The sequence below is a fragment of the Nuphar pumila genome, chromosome 10 (assembly GCF_984573655.1).
Source record: "Nuphar pumila chromosome 10, dmNupPumi1.hap1.1, whole genome shotgun sequence".
NCBI lineage: Eukaryota > Viridiplantae > Streptophyta > Magnoliopsida > Nymphaeales > Nymphaeaceae > Nuphar > Nuphar pumila.
Window position 1 is genome coordinate 3,310,907 of NC_143258.1, and position 20,996 is coordinate 3,331,902.

Consider the following 20,996-nt stretch of genomic DNA (forward strand, 5'->3'; position numbering starts at 1 on the left):
AAACTCCGTGTTCTTACCCCTTGCCCCCAGGTTGTCACCATGCTGCAGCTTGCGTGAAGGAGATGCCCATGGGATTTGAACCTAGACAGCCTGCCTAGCAACCTAGGCCCCATCCCACTAGGCCAAACCTCTTTGGGGCCTGACATGTGCATTTGGAACATATTAAGAGAAATATTTGATCATGTATTATGCAAAAAATACTGACATCATCACCATTTAATGATCCATGAAGTCACTTAAATATATGAATTATCTTTTTAAATGAAACAAAGTGTTGATATTTGGTGCTATTGAAGGCACACAAAACTATTTTGTTTAAATCACTTTCTTTTCATTTTTTTTATATTTATTAGTAGATCAGACTTTATGGAAGTGATCTACAAGGTGTGTTTAGTAGAAAATGTGTTTTGAATCATGTAATTGTGACATGTAAATAGTTTTTTAAGGGCTTCAAAAATCAACAGCCTACAATATACTAAAATTTCAGGTTTGAAAAAATTATATTTTGAGACCCAAATTACATGATCTAAGGTTTGATCCTTTGCAAAACAATGAGTTGATAAAGTCTGAATATATGATTTCTAGCTCAATAGTTTTGTGTTTTCAATAGTACCACACATTAACCCAAACTGAAATAGATGAATTATAATACCATTCTTTTTTCTTTCTCCTGACGTCTACTTAAAGAAGTGCTATAAAACCAACCAATTAATATTCCTCACCAATGCACTCCACTGAAGTCCCCCGTCTTGGTAGCTGACATCAACAACCTTTATTATTTCTATCCTTAGAAACAAAAAGAGTTTATAACTCTAAAAAAAAATACAATGTTTTACTTCTTTGGCATGAAAATGAAGGGTTGGTGGGGTTTTGAAAAAGTACACTGGCCAAACCCTTAGTTTGGTATTCTGTAATAACGTACAGTTCAATACAATGTCTACATGTCATAATCTGTACAGCTTTGATATAACGAAGATGATATATGAGTTTAACACAAGCACCCTAAATATATTGGAAACTCACATTATTATCCTTCACTCTACTGGTTCTCAATGTTTCTGCTTTTTTGAAAGATGTTATATTTTGTTTTTGAAAGGCAAGCTGGGGTTAGGCAGACCCGTACCAGATAAATGTTGAGCCCCATGTGGCAGAGGGATTCGAACCTGAGCCTTCAGCTTGGCACAGGACCCCGCTTACACATGGATACCACCACGGTGGTTTTGAAAGATGTTATTAATAGCACTTATATGCTAACCTATCTGTTTTCTTTATGTTACTTTGCTGTCAGTTCAGCTGAGTTTATTCCTACATATATGTTGGGCTGCTGTACAAAAAAATAGATTGGAGTAGTGAGTAATTTAAGTATGAGGTTGGCAGTGGCAGCAGGGTGAGGAGGAACTAGGAAGGCCATTGACATTCGTAAGTTCGGCATATATCCCAAGGAAAGATCCTCCTATCTCTAAAGAAAAGAAAATGGTGCTCAGGCAGCCAAATTCTTGCACGTGAAATGCTTGTAGACAAAGCAAAAGTTCGTCGCTTCACATCCTCAAGGGTTACCATGAGAAGAATCGAAGGTGGTGTGTGCATGTATCCGTGCATATCTATGCGTGTGCGTGTGAGAGAGAGAGAAAGACCTGGGGTTAGTTATTTGGGTATTTATTGAGAGAGAAAGAGAGGGGGGAGATTGATCATTTTTGGGTAGAGAGAGACAGTAGGGTTGCTTATTTTGCAGAATCATTAAGAGGGAGAAGGGTGATTATTTATTTTGGATAGTAATAGAGAGAGAGAGGTTGCTTATTTTGCAGAATCATTGAGACAGTCACAGAGGGAAGGATTATTTATTCTTTGTAGTAAGAGAGAGAGAGAGAGAGAGAGAGAGAGGGAGAGGGCAGGGTTATTTGTTTCGAACAGTAATTAAGAGAGAGAGAGATGGTTGAAGCGACATCGATGGTGTGAGAAGGGAAGGCAAGGAAGGGCTTGCAGAAGGGATTAAAGGAATTGGGTGTTTATGGAACATTGAACGGAGATGCATACTGTTGTAGGTACAACTCTCTGACACATCCAACCAATCACTCCCATTTCCTTCTTTCTTTTGATACATTTATCTTTTCCTTTTCAGCGTTATACTACTTAGTAATTTTAATGACACTTCCATCTTTTTTCTCCTTAATTCTGTAACTTATCTTTCTCTTTCCTCAAAACGGTTGGGTGGAAAGGGAGAGCAGAAAGAGCGAAAGATTGACTCTAAATTCACATCCTCATTTCTCTTCCCCTCTTTTAACCTTTTTATAAAGCTAATATCCCTCAGATTTTTATTTGAAGGGTGTTCCTGTCATTTTATTCCTCTTATGGAATGGCTTCTTGTATTTAGGCTCAGTGACTCTGCTTGCTGTTGGAGTGCGTGTAGCAGAACATCACCTTTCTCCTCTCTGATCCCAGTCTAGCTCAAAACTATTGCTTGTCCCATTTGACTCACCTGATGCTTGCCTTGCCCAGCTTTTGCCTCTCTCTCTCTCTCTCTCTTCCCTTCTTTCTGGAATGATTTTTTTCTTTCTGTATTACAAATGCTTGATACATGCACAGTTGGTTGCACCATGTACAGAAGTCTGCATCTGCTTTTTGCTAAATTCTAGTTCTAAGGTCTGAGATGTGTTGGGATATTTAGTTTTCTTCCATTTTTCATGGATGGTGAAGAAGCAAATATAACAGTCAGTTTTTTGCTGATGAAGCATCATCAAGATTCACAAATCCATGGGTGTAAACTGGTCATTGGCCTGATCAACAAAAAAAAACGTTTTCGCATAACAAATGAGCTTGCATAAAATATAAACACAAGAAATTTGTGATTTTCCTTTTTTAGTTCTTAAAGTTGTGGGTGCATGTAACGAGGTTGCCCTAAAAACCCTTGAGATCGATGCGAATCTTGATGATGCTGCATTGGCAATAAATGACTAAATAACTCAAGTCAGGCAGGGCTCACTGGGATTCGACACGCCAAAAATAAAAGGAAAAGGTGATTTGTCTTATTCTTATAAGCAATCTCTATGCTCGTTTTTGGTTGTATGTCTTTGGTTTATAGAAATCTCTCTGTTCTTCTTATTGAGCTTCTATGAGGAAAATCATGTTGCCGAGGGGTTGCGATTGTTCTTCGGAAGATTATTTTGTTCCATTCATGGTTTCAATCTTATAAGGTGATTTTCTTTCAAATGATACCATCCTATTTTCTTCATGTTTCCAAAACAAAAATAAAAAATAAATTGATGATCATTCTGATATAGTTAAGGTGATTTTCTTTCAAATGATTGATTACCATTCTGATACCTTCAATAGTTAAGGTGATTTTTTTTTCTTTCATATGATTGATTACCATCATGTTATCTTTCAATTGTTATCTCTTGTTTATAGTTTCTTGCATTCCATCAGTTATGAACAACACCATTTTGTGTTAGGACTTCAACATTCGCACACCACATCTATCCATCGTAAGCCCCTCCCCTTTTTCACATTTTTTCTTTCCTTGACAACTTGCAGCTTGATAACCTTTCAGTTTTAAGTTTTTTTAACCTTTTTTTTTATAACTAAAATGAATGGTTTCATGCTGTAGTATTCTGTATGTTCAACATGTGATATTTACATGTCTTTGTATAGATGACATTTACTATAAATGTTCCCACAATCTCTCTCTCTCTCAATGATGCTACATAATTTTACTGCTTTTATACTATGTTGCATCTATATTCTCTATCTCTGCCTATACCTTACACGTATTGAGATCAGGTGCAATGTGATTGCAGACTTCAAGTGTGCTGCTGCAACTGATCACCCACCGTATCTTAAAGATGGTGGGTGATCAAGTTTAGCAGCACACTAAAAGTGTGCAATCACCTTGCACCCATGATCCCGTGTGCGTGTATTTTATTACCTCTACTCTCAAGTGAAGCGACGCTTTTGTTATTATGTAGCAGCTTCAGTTGACAAGATTATGTTTTGTTCTTGAATGGGAATTTCAAGTAGTAGAGATCACGTCCTTTGGATATATGATGGGACTTTGCATGAGTATAGAGGCAATCTTTATGGATCGATGGAACTCGAAGCATGTGTGTTGTTTCAATCCTATCTTTTGCATTTTGTGAGATCTTAAATGATATGAATATAGAACAGTGTTGAGAAATGGTATGAATGTATGGCTTGGTTACATCTTTCTCTCAACTCTACCTAAAATTCTAGTGTTGCTTTTTTATTGATCTTCCAACCACTTACAGTATAATTGTTGCTTGTTTCTTCTGGTAAAATTGTTTTCACAAGTTTTCTCTGCCTGTTGAAGTTGGAACTTCAATGTCTTGTGAAGGAAAATACAGCAGAGCTATTGGTAGATATAATATATCCCAAACAGGATCGAGCTGATTACAGATGATCGTACCGGGGTAATGTTTGCTACCCTCGTGTGTAAGGAAATCCCCAGTGAAAAATGCTATATTTTTTGTTTTTTCAGCTCTTTTTCACATCTGACACTCCAGATGTGATTTGCATATTAAGTTTAATAGAAACTGACCTTTGGATCATGTTTTACATGTCAGATTTTAAGAGGGTTGAAAAATCAACAGCCTACAATGTACCAAACTTTTAAACCTCAATAAAACATATTTTTACATTAGAAAACTATGATCTAAAGGTCGATTGCTACTATTTTGTCCATGCTGAAGGTCAAATTTAGTCAAAACAACTTTCTTCTATGAGTTCCAACTAGGGGGTTCCTTACCCATGAGTAGCAAATGTTATCCTTTTAGTACCTATGCTATGTTAATTCTTATATCGATCTCCATGTTCTTATCCATATTACAGTGTTTGGTCTTTGGAATGGAAGGCCTAGTTAAGATTTTTTTTTCCGGGACAACTAAAACACCAAAACAGTATATTTAAAAATTTATCTAACTAATTAACCTGTTTTTCCCTTTTCTTGTTTGCCAGGTTGCAGATATCCTAAGTTACTAAACTTTCAATGGAAATGGCTGCCCTGCATACGAACCAAATGAACAGTGGCTGTTGTGGCTCGGCTCGTATAGGTCTAGGCCCATTTCAGGCTCGGGTTATGTCATAGAAAAAAATTAATTTGTTCTATAAAGCTAGAACAATGGGTTCAAACACTGAACCTCCTTCTTGCTGGCTATCTACCTCACTGCCTTATCTTGTCGATCTTCTGTAACATATGTTAAATCACATCTTCTGTCTCTACAGGAGCTCACATGAGCCGAGCCAAACCAAACACCCTTTGGTCATGCTCAGCTCATTTATGCTAAACGCGTTGCTTGTGGCTTGGATTGCTGAGTCCACTTGACAAAGCCAAAAAAACTGTGTGAGCCAAACTGAGTAGAGCCACGAGCAGCTTGGTTCACTGGACCACGCCTCCTTACATGTGGTCTATCAACTCCACCCCATATCTGGTATTTTTATGTAGCAATTCATGCCAATAATTTTTTACCATAAAAAAGCTCATAACAAAGTAATTGAGTCACCAAGTTAAGGTGTAGCATTTATTGCTTGCTGACCGAATATTTAATTTTTCAGGTGAAGCAATACTTGTGCCAAGCCCAATGTAATAATTGGTCAATCCTACAGGTTTTCTCATTCAGTAGCCTTAGTGACTTTCTTTCTTTTTTTATTGGCAAGCTGGGGTTGGGCTAGACCCCTACCAATTTCAAGGATCAGATCTCATAAATTATGCAGGTCTAGAAACCATTCAAGAGGTTAGTCTTTCCAAATCCTATGACAGTTTCATTCAACAATTAGTTCAATGAGATAGCTCTTGGACAATCGTTTTGGAGTTAATCTTAAAACGATGATCAGCAAAAATAACACCAAAATGCTTTTCATAGAAGTTGCTGGTGATCTGCAATAATTTTATATAAGTTAACACTTAAAATACCAATTAAATAAAGAGACTTTCTTAGTTTTTATGTGTCAGTAAAATAAAAGCAGATTTGCACAATCTTGATTTGGCAGAAGATTTAAGTCTAATAATGTTCACTCTCTATACGCATGGGATTGATTGATTTGATCTAACATGAAACTTGTTACAGAATGCGTCATTGCTTATGCTCCATGAGTCATGAGTCTGCAATATAAGCTCTTGTTGCATATTTGGGGTTTTCAATTTTCAAGGTGGAAGTGCAACAATGGTCTCATAAAAAGCCCATGAGAACCATGATCATACGATGATTTGTCAATAAACTTGTCCAAAGAATCGAACCTATGATAGTATAGTTTAACCCTTTAAGAGGTCATCATTAACTACCTACACCGACCACACAACATATCATTCATTTTTATAAAAATAGCATATGACAAAAAGGTTATCTATATATTCTTTATACATTCAATTAACAAAACTACTATTTCATGAAATATTAAATAAAGAATAAAAAAATAAATATAAATTATCTACAACATATATATATAGTAAACCTTAAAAGAAAATATAGTGCCAAATGTTAAACAAAACACAGGCAAACATACATAAATCATTCATGGCAACAACAAAAAATAAATACTACAAGACCGTATTAAATATATATCTACAAAAAAAAAACTTAAGAACACAAGAATATATATATATATATATATATATATATATATATATATATATATATATATATATATATATATATAACTCATTTTTTTACCTAACCGAAATATATAGGAGTTGACCAAAAGGATGTCCCAACCTCATTGGAATAGTGCAAGATGATTTCACAAAAATCATCGCAAAGAGGAGAGAAAAAAAATTGGGTTCTAGAGGAAAATAGTTAGGGTTCTAATAAGAAACAAACAAAAGAATAAGAAAATGACCGTAATGACTTTGTATATAAATCTTCACAAAGGCCGTATTATATTTGTGAAGGTTGTATTGTATTTGTGGAGCTCTAATTAGAGTGTGAATGACGAGGACATTTGTCTTAGGTGACTACGAATGTCAGCACACATTTGTGAACCTTCTTGAGGAATGTTTATTTAATGGAGGTTCAGAGGGTATCTTCGTGAAGCTTGTATTGTATTTGTGAGGCTTCACAAGCTTTAAGTTAAGGGAGGTCTGCATGACATATGCGCAAATTTTAGAACCTTCACAAATTCATGGGGTGAACCTACCAAGCTAGAACCATTCAATTAAAGAAGGTTCACATACGGGTTGGAAACCTCAAGAGATGCATGTGTTTGATATACGAATCTCCTTTGTTGGGATGAAAGTCAGCCAATTTTGCAAATTTGTTTATGCAAAATTCATGAGGTCCGCAAAATGATAGTCTGAATCTCATTTTGATTGAATGGTTGCAAACTTCCTACAACGTACTTATATATCGTGTGAACCTTAGTAGATTCACATATGGGAAGAGCAAAAATATTTATTACTGTCCAAAATTTAAAAGATGATTCTAATCCAGTGCCCAAGATTCAAACGCTACCTCTAGATCCCTAAGAGGATCGACCAACAGTGTGTGGGTCTCAGGGTGATGACATAGCAACTAATGTGAATTCTCTAATTAAGAAAATACTAATTGTTTAATGTCTCAGTCAAGAATAGGAGAAGTCAAACACATGGCATCATTAGGAGCCATGTCAATTAGTAGAAAGGCCCCACATGAGGTGGCATGAATCCAGAGAGTCCTAGGAGATGTCCCCCCTTTTAAAAGTTAATTAAGTTTGATTAATTGCTTTTAATTAAGAGTCCTTAATTAAATTGGTTAATTAGTATGGAGTCTTTAGTAAGTAGGAATCCTAACTTAGTTGGGTTATTATCCTTTCTAATTAGATGAAGTTTAAATAATTATGACTTAACCTCAGCTTTCTTTTTATATGAAGGTATGGAGGAACTATTTTCATTATTGGATTGAATAAGATATTAAAGTTTCTCAAGTTATCTCTCCACTTAGCCATCTCACTCTTTATAGACGAGTCTCTCTCTAGACGTCTCTCTTCTCTTCTTCTCATCTCTCTCCTCCCTCATGTTTCTTCAAATTCTCTTTGTGATACATATGCGACCAGACCTCTCTAGATTGGTCCTTCATTCATTCTAAGGGCCCAAGTCTTTCTTGTACTTGTATCTTTATTGTGGAGTGATCCCTACCTTGGAAATTGATGTAGGAGTCATGTCAGCCATAGTTCTATTGATCAACTTTCCTTAGGAGCATGCCTCATATATTTATACCACTCTCTAGACCTCTATCATACTTTGAGAACAGTCTCAATCCTTTTATAGTGTTGCCTAAGTTGTCTATACCAAAACTGCATTTAAAGGAACAATGCATTCCCGTTCTGCAGAATGTTTTGAAACTTTCGATCTTCTGCATATATCGAAACCATACCTGAACATATAGACCCCTTTAGGACCTCCCTAAACTTGTTACACAACTTCTGAAATTGATCACAGCTTTAGCTAAGATCTTACACACATTCGAGACCCGAAACACCAAAAGTGCACCCTACTAATTTGACAAAATGTGCAATTTCACTTGTTTGAGTATCACAGCCAAACAACGACCTATTCTAGCGATCTCTAACCTCCACTAACCTATCAGAATCATGACACACATCTTTAGGTATCCGGCAAGCCCTTGGTTCACTCCATCTCAAATCTAAACCAAAACTTTTTCTTGATTAGACTTTGGAGTCGTTTTTAGCTTACTTGATTTTTTTGTTTCTTTAAGTCTTTTCTCAGAACCACCCAAAATCGACACTCGACATCTACCCCATCGTGGCCAATGGGGTTCTGCACCCCAGACACATTTAGCTCAGCCTCAAAGGGTTAATCCCCTTGCTTTCGTCGGGCTCATACTAGAGTACATGTCTGTTGCTAACTCAACGCTCCCTTCGGGTCCAACCGATTCAATTGGACCTTGAGGAGGGCATAACAATATCCTAAAAAAATAAAACACAGAGATTTTGGATATGTAAGGGATTTCAGCAAATTGGTAGGCATTTCAAGAACCACGTCATTTTACAAGGACAATACAATCATTTTCCATATTTAATTTTCCTATTTTGGGGTTACTTAAACTTGCAATGTGTAGGGAAGTTTGGGACTACCTAGTTAAGGACATCATTCCTTGTGAAACCAAACCAAACCCCTAAACCCCTTGCCCATCAATTTTCATCCTTGGCAAAACTTGAAATAAGTGAGGGTTTACAAAAAAGATAATACCATCTTTCTTGTTGTGGGTGTCTTGAATTTTTTACTTGCTTCAATCACACTGATGCCATTTGAAAATGTTTTGAAGACCATAAAATTAAAAAAAAATTGAAAATGTTTTGAAGACCATAAAATTAAAAATTTAATGACTTGTGGTGGATTGAGAGGGTTTAGGTCGATAGGTCCAAGCTCGGATCCCATCACAAACCTCATCTTGGGATATGTGGTTAGAGCCCCCGTAGTATGGACCTACTCACTTTTTGTAGTTTTTTTCATTACTTTAGGGTTAATTTCTTTTATATGGAACCACCTCTTTTCTTGAGTTAGAGAGCATTTTAGGTGTATTGAGGATTGGGGCTTCGAAAGTTTTTTGTGTTCCGTCGTTGTATTTCTCATATTCTTACTTAGTTGTTTCTATGGCTTCTTGGCTCTGGACATAGGACTGAGTGCCGAATCATGTAGTTCTGGTGTCCTCTTCTCCTTCTCTTCTCTGTCTTTGTGGTTTGTTTAGTTTCTGATCATGGCTCACTCGTTTGCATAATAATTGTCACCAACCTGATTAGTGACCAATTGGAAAATTCATTTAACAATCACAGGCTTTCTACATTGGCTTAGTGTTCTTTTTTCGTCAAAAACTTTACAAAAAAAATAGACATGTTGTCACATGGCTTGATGCCGGTAATGTGCTATTCATCAACTGGAATTTAGTACTCTCCACTAGTCCGTTTTGATCAGCACACTAACTATGATTAAGGTCATATTCATTTGTAACTTATCTCTAAGAAGCATCTTGCTTTGCCAAGTACTTGTTTTTTTTGTCCCATTTCTACCTAATCTTTTGTTTATATACTTGACCTAGAGCTAACTTAGGAGTTCTAAACTTCTCGATTTTGTTTGATTCTGCATAGTCATCGATATTTTTGGTACATATAGGACAAGGGACTCAATTCTAGCTCAATCAAAGGATGGGATTCCATGTCAAATGTTGTCTCAAGTTAGGGTAGGTGAACCTGCATTTGATTCTTGATAGAAAAAAAAATAGAAGACAAGACTTTAAAAAGCAAAATCCTGAATCATAAAGTATTACAAACTAATGCAAACCATACACCTCTCTCTCTCTCTCTCTCTCTCTCTCTCTCTCTCTCTCTCTCTGGGGCTTATTGACTTGTTATCGGTAGTCTATCAGTCACTGGCATTCATTAGTTCAGTGGGAGAAAATTTGTGGGTTTATTTCTAATTTGTGCAAAAAATAATTGGGAAGTTAATATAAGTTACCGATTTGCTAAATCTGGTTATAATTTTTCATCAGATCGATATAGATGAACCTCTCAAAGATACGGTTGACTTCATATATATGTTGCTTCTTGTCAATTTGAGAATAAACTGCTTGAATGATTTCGAGATCCTTTTTTATTGTAATGATCCGAGTGTATTTCTCTTGTATTCTGGTATGGGTCTGCCTAAGAATTTGGTTTCACTCATCCCCTATGTCTTTTTTTTGAGGACTGTAGTGGGGTCCACTCATCCCCCATGTCATCCTCCATCTTCATACCCCTTGGAAATCTCATTGATGCAAGTTGTTTTGATCAAATCTGACCTCATAGATGGATTCAGCATGGTTGATTTAATAAGAATCTACCCTTGCATCATACTTTTTTTATGGAAAATTATATTTTTAAATCACAAAATTTTGTGTCTTTTCAGCCGTTGATTTTTTAATTGCCAAAAGATCCTGCAAAGAAGTCCGATTTTGGTGACTCAAGTGTTGATCTTCACTAAATGGCAATGTAGATCTCATCTGTAGAGACTGATTTTAATTGATCAAAATAACTTGGATCAATGAAATTCCAATGGGAGGCTATGAAGATAGAGATGACATAGGGGATGAGTGGATCCGGACTCTTCTGCCTAAACCCATCTTTCTAATCCGGAAAAAATAAATAAATAAACCAAAGAAGAGTTGGTGGAATCCAGTTCTGTGAGAGGTAATCTGGGTTGCATCTAAGCTAGATCTTCATGAGCTAATTGTGAGATAATTGGACTTAATTGCATCAATTAAATGCTTAATACAAACTTCGTGGAAGTCGCTTTCTTCATTTCATTACACTGCAAGTTGGCTCGTGCTATATATATAATACATTAAAACTAAACAATTCATGATTGATTAATGCTTGGGGCTATGGTCTATGTTGACTAAGGTTTGGCCAGCTCTTCAATTACTATATACCTCTCAAAACACTGAAAACCACAAATTAAAGCCAACAAATGGTCAAAGGTATAAGAAGTTGGGATTCGCTGTTATATTTTTTTATTATTTTAACTACTATCACATGCAATGAGGTGATATTAATTGGTCTTCTCTTAAGATCAGCTTAACAATGCATTATCTTAATCCAATATATGTTGAACATGGTGTAAACACAAACCTAGGTGGGGGTCCTTTGATGGTTGAAGCCAATGGGAAACCATCTCTTGTGGGCAAAGGTATTTGTGGTGTTTTACACTGTGGACATCAAAACAGGGCCACGGTCAATGCAACACCCCTCAGCACATAATGGGATGTTTGAACGATTGAGGTGATCCAAATCGTGATTTTTTTTACTAAATAAGCAATTATGAATGCATCTACAGGTTTGGATTAAGCAGAAAAACTCATGCACATATGTTTTCTGAAAGTGTCTTGGACTGTCCGAAAGATAAATGTAAGAGATCCATTCGAAATTAGAACAGATCCTATGGGGGTCCAATCAAGAGGATGAGCTACAAGGAAAGCTTCCTATTCATAGAGTCCATGCCAATTTCAAAGGAGACGTGTCCAACAAGTTAGATCTCAAGAACAAAGAAAGTCTAAACAACTAAGGAAACTTGGTATTATTAAGGACTCAAATTCTATTAATGTCGTAGAGAAAGTCTTAGTAGCATAGCAAAAATGTGTTCCTCGTCATTACAATAACATTAATATGCTTGCTCATGATAATTGTGGCCTCTAGAGAGAATTGATGACTGCATCTTTGATGCACTGCTAGCCTCAGGGCTATGGAACAAAAGATTAACCCGAATCTACACCAAGGTATTGACGATGATTCACAACTATCGCAGAACAGAATGTCATGTGATGAGATAGAATGCAATAGAAACAAAGACGACAAGAAGCTAGATGAAATCTTTGCTAAAGATGTAACAAAGTTATAAATAATGAAGCCCACATCTCCTCAATCATTGAGTGAATGAGATATTCTGGGGGGCATAGGTCTCATCAGACCGAACCACATAAACCTTGAGTTTATCGTGTGTTTGTCATGTGGTCTGGTTGTGTATACTTTTTATGGTATTAGAGCACATCTGGGTTGGTGTTAATTAGCATGAGTTTCATTGCTTTTACCTCAATTCTCTGGCAAACAACCAATGGTTTGCTTCATTTCTTGTCAATCGAGCTTAATTCTAAGAATTATTTACTTTGGGAGTCTCAGTTTACTCATATTTTGCTCACCTATGATCCTGTGGGTTTTGTTCATGGGTGTCTTTCCCCACTTAAGTTAGAGAACTCAACCGAGTTAAATCCAGCCTGTTTATAATGGTTGTGTATAGATTAACTATAGCTTAGTTGAATTATTTCTTCTCTTACCGAATCTGTGCATAGCCAAATCATTGGCTTGAATTTCTCACATGTTGTGTGGATAGCATTTAAGCAATATTATGTTGCCCACTCAAGATCCAAGGTGCGATGCAGTTGAAGTAGCAATTTTATGATCTTAAGAAAAGCAACAAATCGATTGATGAGTATTTTCAGAGGCTTAAAACCATAGCACATCACCTCATCATTGCCCTTAAAATAGTTGATGAAGACAACCTAATCATGCAGGTCTTTGTCGCACCCTCTCTCTCTTTTCCATCTCTTTAGTCCCTCTTTCTTTTTCTCTCTCGCCCCATTTCTCTTGCCAATAACTTCTTTGTGGCCTCCTCACTCTTGCCCTTCTCTTCGTCGATGACAAGGTAATTTTTTTTATTTTAGAGTTTTATATTTTAATTTCTTAATTTATTTTAGTGATTTTTTGTTAAATATATATTTCTCATATATGATTTAAATTTTAGAGGTTTTACATTGTAATTATCTATTTTTTATGATTTATTTATTGAATGTATGCTAAACAAAGAAAGGGTAAAGGTAGACGAAGAGGGGACGATATATATATAGAGAGAGAGGGTTTGAGAGACGTAGGAATGACCCATTGAGAGGCATCACCAAGTTGCATCACACACCGAGTGCTAGGGCGGGTAAACAACTCGTTTCTTATGTTGAGCTTGAGCTCATGAAAAGCCTGAGCTAAAGGAGTCGAGCATTAGCACTCTCATTTACAATATATATAAAAATTTTAAAAGTTGAAAACAAAAGATTTAGACCCTAAACCTACTGAGACAAGCTCACATTTTAGCTCATTTCCAAAATAAATAATGGTTTTGAACTTGTAAGCAATAGGATTTGAACTCTATACTTATTGTTTGCAAGTCAAACACTTCAACTATCTTTATTCTATAATATAAAATTTATGTAAAATATATTTATTATTAATAAATAAGGCTATACGAGCTGAGCCGATCGAGATGAACATTGGTTATTCATACTCAAGCTTGACGAGCCTATTTCACGAGTTTGAACCAACTCTTTACAAACCGAACATGAGCCGAGCAACGAGCTTTTCAACCTATTTCCCAACCCTACCCAGGTCTAAGGCTGATCAACGAACTGAGTCGCTCGTAGCTCAGCTCACACAAAGCTATTTCAGTTTCATCAAGTGGACCGGGGGCAACCTGTTTAATGCAGACAAGTCAGCTCATCTAGATGTAATACCCATGAAGAGTAACATACAAAAACAGCATAAAGGCAGTTGATTAGCTATGGTCAAATTCCACTAGTTCTCACTCGATAAGTAAAAAAATTTTGCACGAGTCAGCTCAGGCTAGTCATGATTTCGAGTTTGGCTCAGCTTGCCACAAGTCCGAGCCTAAGCCTATGCTGGTCCTAGACATAAACAAGCTGAGCTCAAGCATGGACTGAGTCTAGACGTAATTCAGTATCTAATCGACCACGCCTGACTTGGTAACTTGGACGAGTCACAGTTTTCTATTTAATTTATTAAAAATAACAAATATATATTTTATAAATCCTAAAGTTTCTTTCAATTCATACGTTTATTTGAAATATCAATTTCTCATATATAATGTATATAAATATAAGAAAAACATTATATATATATATATAGAGAGAGAGAGAGAGAGAGATGACAATGTGATAAAATCATTATATTAAAGAAGTAGATCAACTATGGCCTGCCTCTCTGCTAAATCATTATATTAAAGAAGTAGATAAAATCATTATATATATATATATACTCTGCTAAATCATAAGTTTTTTTTTATAATAAAAGAAAATCCTCACCGAGACCACTTAATGGTCCTGGCCTGCCTCTTTGCACGGTAAAACTCCGGGTTGATGACATGACCACCCAACCTTACGTGCAACAACTGTGATAAAGCAACAAACGGCTCCCATGTGCCAGTGGGATTCGATCCCAGGCTTTTGGCTTGAAACAGGATCTCACTGATCACATGGATAACCAATGCAGTGGTAACTCTGCTAAATCATGATTTGACTCATCAAGTTTGCCAACTGTGTTGACAGCTCATTAAGGGTGTCATGGGGTCCTGTTTGGTTTGGACTCAGGTGAAAGCAGATTTGGACCTGATTTTTGGATATGGTATCGGGTCTGGACTCAGGTCTAATAGGGTGAACTGTAAGAAAAACCATACCCGGACCCGATAAAAACTACATAAACCAGACCAAGTAAAACCATTTTTTTATCATTTTTCCATTGAAAAATTGCAAGTCTTAATCGAAACTTGCATCGGGTCGCGGTCTCGTATAAAATTTCACAAACTATACCTGGGTCCATGTATTAATCAGACGTTCGGATCTGTACCCGGGTCATAATCAGGTATTCTTATTTATCATTGTACCCGACCCTATAGTGTTTGGTTCGGGTCGGGTTTACCCGTTGTCACCCTTGCAGCTCATGCCCAACCTTGGTTAGGACTTAGTACTATGTGATGCACTGGATCAGTTAGACCCAGGAACTGGGTTTTGAGCAGTGTCTGACAAGAGAGTTCAACAGTATGACACCACAGAACAGTAGTAAATATGTGTTGGGTTAGGCTGCTCAATATCTTTTTGCCTGGCTATGCATATCAATTGGCTTTTTTATGTACTAGGAGAAGCCAAAAACCTATTTGTACCATTTATTAGTGTAGCAATTGAAGCAATGGTACGATGCTACAATGCAAAAGCAAATGATAAAACGAGGCAAGGCTGCCATTTTTCTATACAATGATCAGGTGGAATAGTACACATTATGAGCAATGACAAAGAGGTTCATGATGACCATATGCACGTGCAACGAGTGCTAGATTGATTCTCAACACAAGAATGCAGTGGTACAAGATCCCTGAGGTCTGCTCATGTGGTAGTAGGAGAGGGCAGAGGCCGGTGCATACCCTGCTTTCTGAGTTCGAACACACTCTGTGCAAGTAGGGGTGGCCATCGGGCCGGGTGTTCAGGGAGCTGTCGGGTAACCCTGTCTTGGACTGAGCCTTCGAAATAGGGCATATGCAGTGTGAAGCTCTACTGAGTAAAAAATGCATCGAGTTAAGCTCTGGCGGTAAAATAATTGAGACCGATTCAGTCCTGACCCATGTCTAAAATATACATGAAACCAGACAGGCCTGGCCCTTAAAATGGATTTTGCTGCCATGAGAATAGGGGTGGCAATCGGGTCGGATTGGTGGGTCAAAATACCTCAACACGAACACGACCCATTTATTAAACGGGTCGGATGTGACAAATACGAACACGACCCATTTATGAAACATGTAACCCGACACGACACGGTTAACCCGTTTAATAAACGGGTCAGGTCGACACGATTACACAATACGGTGACCCGTTTATTAAACGGGTTGACCCGATAACATAGACACGATAACCGACTCGAGTAACCCGAATAACCTATCTAACCCGAATAACACAATTAGAAATACAAAAAAAAAAAATGGTTGACCCGCCCGCCTGTCAAACGGGTTGCAGGTTGACGGGTTCGTGTAAACGGGTTGCGGGTTGATGGGTTTGTGTAAACGGGTTGACCCACCTGTCTAACCAGTTTATAAAATGGGTCAAACGGGTTGGCGGGTTGGCATACCCCTAACATGAACACGAACACGACCCATTTAATAAACGGGTTAGGTGGGTCGACCCGTTTACGACACGAACCCGTTTAAGCCAAACCCTAACCCGGCTAAGAAGTGGGTTGGTGGGTTGGGTCAGATTTTGCCACCCCTACATTAGAATAAAGGTGACATTCTCTTCCATGAAATCTTCTTTCTCAGATATCTTGCTTCCCAAAACTAAATTAGTTGGCAAAGCAAACATACTGCCCACTTTGGGTAAACGGGTTATATTGTAGCCACTGTATCACTGCTCAAGCTACTTTTTTTATGATCTTACTTTTTAACGAGGGAAAACCCTAGATCCAGTGATGGGATTTGGGAGAGAATGGCACCATGATGACCAACCCCCAAGCAATTAAAAGTAGGGCTGAGAAACAAGCAGAACAGCTATTGGTTTGGCTCACTATGAACTTGTTCGTGTAGCAGATGAGGCAACCCACAAGCAACTCATTAACCAATCTGTTCGGCTTGTGTAGGCTCCTAAGAATATATCATATATAAATTAAGTACACTCTTTAACATATAATATAACTTTGTATAGCTGGTTACACTACAAGAAGTTTCATCTTTACTGGCGTGTAAAGACAAAAAAGGAGTGCAAGAAACAGAAAACAAAAGTAAAGCTTTTCCTCATCCTTCAAAAAAATCCCAAGCAAACACAAAACCCAATCTGAGATCTGGAAGCTTAAACCCCCTCGACAGAGACTACCTTTATCGTCGGCAGCATACCCGTTGTATCGCCTCGGCGGCTTCGTCACAGCCTTCTGCCCCCATCCCGTCATTGCTCGGTTCACTGCACGTAGAGGAGAGGCTCTCCCCCCCCCTTCCGTTGCTCTCGCTTTTCTTGATCGACACATCCCCGACGACGCCATCTCTATTGAAACGAATCACTCTGCAAAATTGTCTCACCACAACCTCAAACCCCAAATCCAAAAGGCAAAAGAACGAAAAAAAACCAGGCTCCATCCCTACAATCACATCGCAAAATAACCAGAGAATGAGGATACCCAAAAGAAATGATGAAACAGAGCTGAGCTTTCACTCCCTCTGCAGAAGCCTCAACAATCCCGTCCTGGAACAACTAGAACACGAAAAAAAAGAACAAAAAGTAGAAACCCTGGCTACTACAGAAATCCTTGAATCTCGTCTGAGAAGAAACACAAAACGAAGGAAGAGGAAAAATCCTACCTCCTTTTTCAGAAACCCTAGAATCCGCTCACAGAGGAACCAAAGTTCATGAATGAGAAAAAGAAGAACAAACTAATTAAAACCTCCAGCGATCTTCGGCGTCCGATCTCGGCCGGCGAAATTCGATATCGTGTGGAGGAAGGAACCGATGTCTTTAACCGCGCCTCACTCTGCTCGCTCCCATTAACCTTCTTCTTCATACAGAAAGGGGGCGACACAGAGGGTTCGAGAGACGCGGGAACAAGGGTCGCGTCTCTCGAGCCTTCATTTTACTTTATCTTTTTTAAGACGTAATCTTTTACTAGCGCGGTCTTTTTCGCGCCAGTAAAAAAACTCTATTTCACTGGCACAATTATGCTTAGCGCCAGTAAACGTGTTATTTTCGGTACATACCTTGTCTGCGCCAGAAATAGAAATAAAAACGTAATGTTATAGCGTATGTCTTTACTGGTGCGAGCATACACTATTCATTAATGACGCTGCATACGAGGCGCGCCACTAAAAAGCTAATTTTTTTCTTGTAGTGTTAGAGTACATGGCATGTTAAAAAGAGCTTTAAGGTTTAAATCCCTTTGTTGGCATACCATCGTTGATATACCTTTTTTTGTTACTTACCTGTATGAACACGAGTTGATGAGCTCGAGCCGACTTAAATGATAAAAGGAGAAGAGCTTGAACGGGCTAGACTCGACTCATTCACCTCGTTTACAAACCCTAATTAAAACGTCTCGGCCACTCTTGTTGTAAGGCATCAAACTTTCAACCTCCAACTTTAAACACTTTTTTTTTTACTGCTTCACCTAGTTGGCGACTCTATGAGGTGGAGGAGTAAGCTCTTAGAGTTTTACATTGATAGGACAGCGACCATGAGTATGGCAGGCTGATCCAGCACGGCTAGGTCTATGTGGTTGAGCCGTTTCTTCGAGTAAAAATAAAAGTATATAATAAAATTAATTTTTTATTTAATTTTCATTCAAAATACATCTTATTTTTAGATTATTTCTCCCAAGATGTGCAATAGAAAATCAACTTATTATATGCACACTTAACATTTTAGCATGTCAAAAAAAAAAAGTAAATTTATGAGAACAAGGTGTAGGACATGGGTCCTACTCCTACCAAAGGTGCCCTAAATACAAACAAGTGCTTTAAGATAAGAATGAAATGCCCTAGGAAAGGGACATAACATCATTCGATCCATTACCCTTGTTCATATCATTTCAAGTGCTACATATTTTATATTTTATGTACCAATAATGATTTTTATATACATGAGTTCTAAATTTCTCATTAGAAAAGGAGGCACAGTCAAACTACAATGACTGTTGATTTTCGTAGCTGACGCCAATGTCCTTGCCATAGTGAATCTAGTCATTCCACACTTAAAATAATAAAAAATATGGCATGATAACGTGAATGTCATAATGATGACACTACTTAAACAGTGGTTTGGCTGCTCTGGTTGAAAAGGTTTACTTGCAGCAGATTTGACTGGGATCTTTTCTGTCCGGATGTGAGGTCTCTTTCTGTCCTTGACTATGTTGACCAGTAGACGACAATCAACTCTCTGGTTGGCCCGTGGAAGAAAAACAGGCTTTTTCTCCATGTTCACGTGTGAGTGGTGGGACCCATCTTGCTTTCTGCAGGTTTTCACTGTCAGTTAGAATTAATCCCCCCTCAGTTTTTACTGCAGTTTTCCTCTCTCTCTCTCTCTCTCTTTATATATATATATATATTGCTTTTAATTTAAAAATTAGAAGGATATTTTTTATTTAAAAAGCATTAATTACACAAGGTGGAGTTATTATTGGGAACTGTGGGAGCAGCACTGTTTTTTAAAATAAAACTCAAAAATCTGAGGACTTCAAAATAACCCAAAAACTAGGCTTGGGTTTGCAAAGACACACACATGTGAATGATCTCTCTCTCTATAAATACCCTAACCCCAACCCTCCCTAGATCTCATCACAAGCAAAATCACCCCAACCTACATCAAAAAAGAGGAGAGACAAAGAGAGGGAGAGAGAGAGGTGTTGAAGAGTTCTAGCCTCTTGCTATAGCTTGTTTCTCTTGAAGTGTCAACCAGACTAGCTAGTCTTTGCCCCATGGCCACTGCCCAGTTCTATGTTGATGAGAATTGGAAGCTCTCCAAGAAGGGCTCCTGCAGGAGCAGTAGCACAGGCTCCTCCTTCCTGAGGAATCCCTCCTCCTCCTCTTCTTCTGCTAGGCGGTCTTCCTTCACAAGCAGGTGTGCTCGTCTGGTGAAGGAGCAGCGGGCGAGGTTCTACATCATGCGCCGCTGCGTCACTATGCTCATCTGCTGGCGTGACTATGGAGATGCGTGAAAGTTGAAACCCTCCACCACCTGAGCACCGTCCGTCTTCCCTCGTGACGATGAACAACCAATCTCAGCCGTCCAGGGAAATAGATATTACCAACAAAGTTTCAAATAATCAAAAAGAAGGAAGAACAAAATAGATCTAGTGAGAGAGAGTTTTGTACATATACACGCCATCTATCCATATTAAATTCAAATTTTGAATCGGGATTTTTTTTGTACCTGTCTTAGCTTTGAGATTGATAGATACACTGATATTTATTGTTCTTTTCCTTTTATGTGGAATCAAATTCTATGCAACTTTTTTTTTATGATGGGTGATTTTGTATCTCTTTGCACGATGGAAATGGTCATGTTGGTCATCAATGTTACATTGGAGATTCCATGCACCGCAGTGATTTTGCAGATTATGGTCCATTTTGGTGATGTGGACTGTTATTTTTGCATGTTTTGAAGTCTTTGCTCTCTCTCTCTCTTCTCTTCTCTGCTAGATTTGACGGTAAGGGATGAGATTCGTTGCCCACTAGACCATGAGTTGCAGTAGCTGTGGCTTTTCTGCGAGAGTTTACAATGGGGGCCGTCAGATCTAATTGATTGTTCATTCGAATGAAATTGTTTGTATGGTTCAATGCATTGTTTAGATCGATGAACATGGAGGAGTTATTGAGGTGCATGGGGAAGATAAATTTTTTGTTTCTGCATCATGGCGTCCATGACCCTTGTGAATTTGAGTGCCATTTTTCTAGAAATTCCATGTTCCTGCTTGGGCATTATTTTAAGGGCTAGATTGCCTTAGGTGCCTAGGGAGATTCAAAATACCATCACCCTATGCTACAGTGCCGTGGATTCTGGCTTTACTTCTTTCATTTGTAGCCTTTTTTTATTGCAAGTTGAGATTTCTAGGGTTTTGTAGTTTGGTTTTTTGAGTTGATTGTGGCAAAATGTAACATGGGTGAACATGGTCAAGGTTGAGGTAACAAGGTGCCATAATGTTAGGATTCACAGATCACG

The 20,996-nt window shown here is 37.9% G+C and overlaps 1 pseudogene; it reads left to right on the forward strand.

Annotated features, from left to right (window-relative positions):
* Positions 1-19,752: 19,752 nt before the first annotated feature.
* Positions 19,753-19,992, forward strand: LOC149823275 (small polypeptide DEVIL 11 pseudogene; annotated as a pseudogene).
* The last annotated feature ends 1,004 nt before the right edge of the window (positions 19,993-20,996 follow it).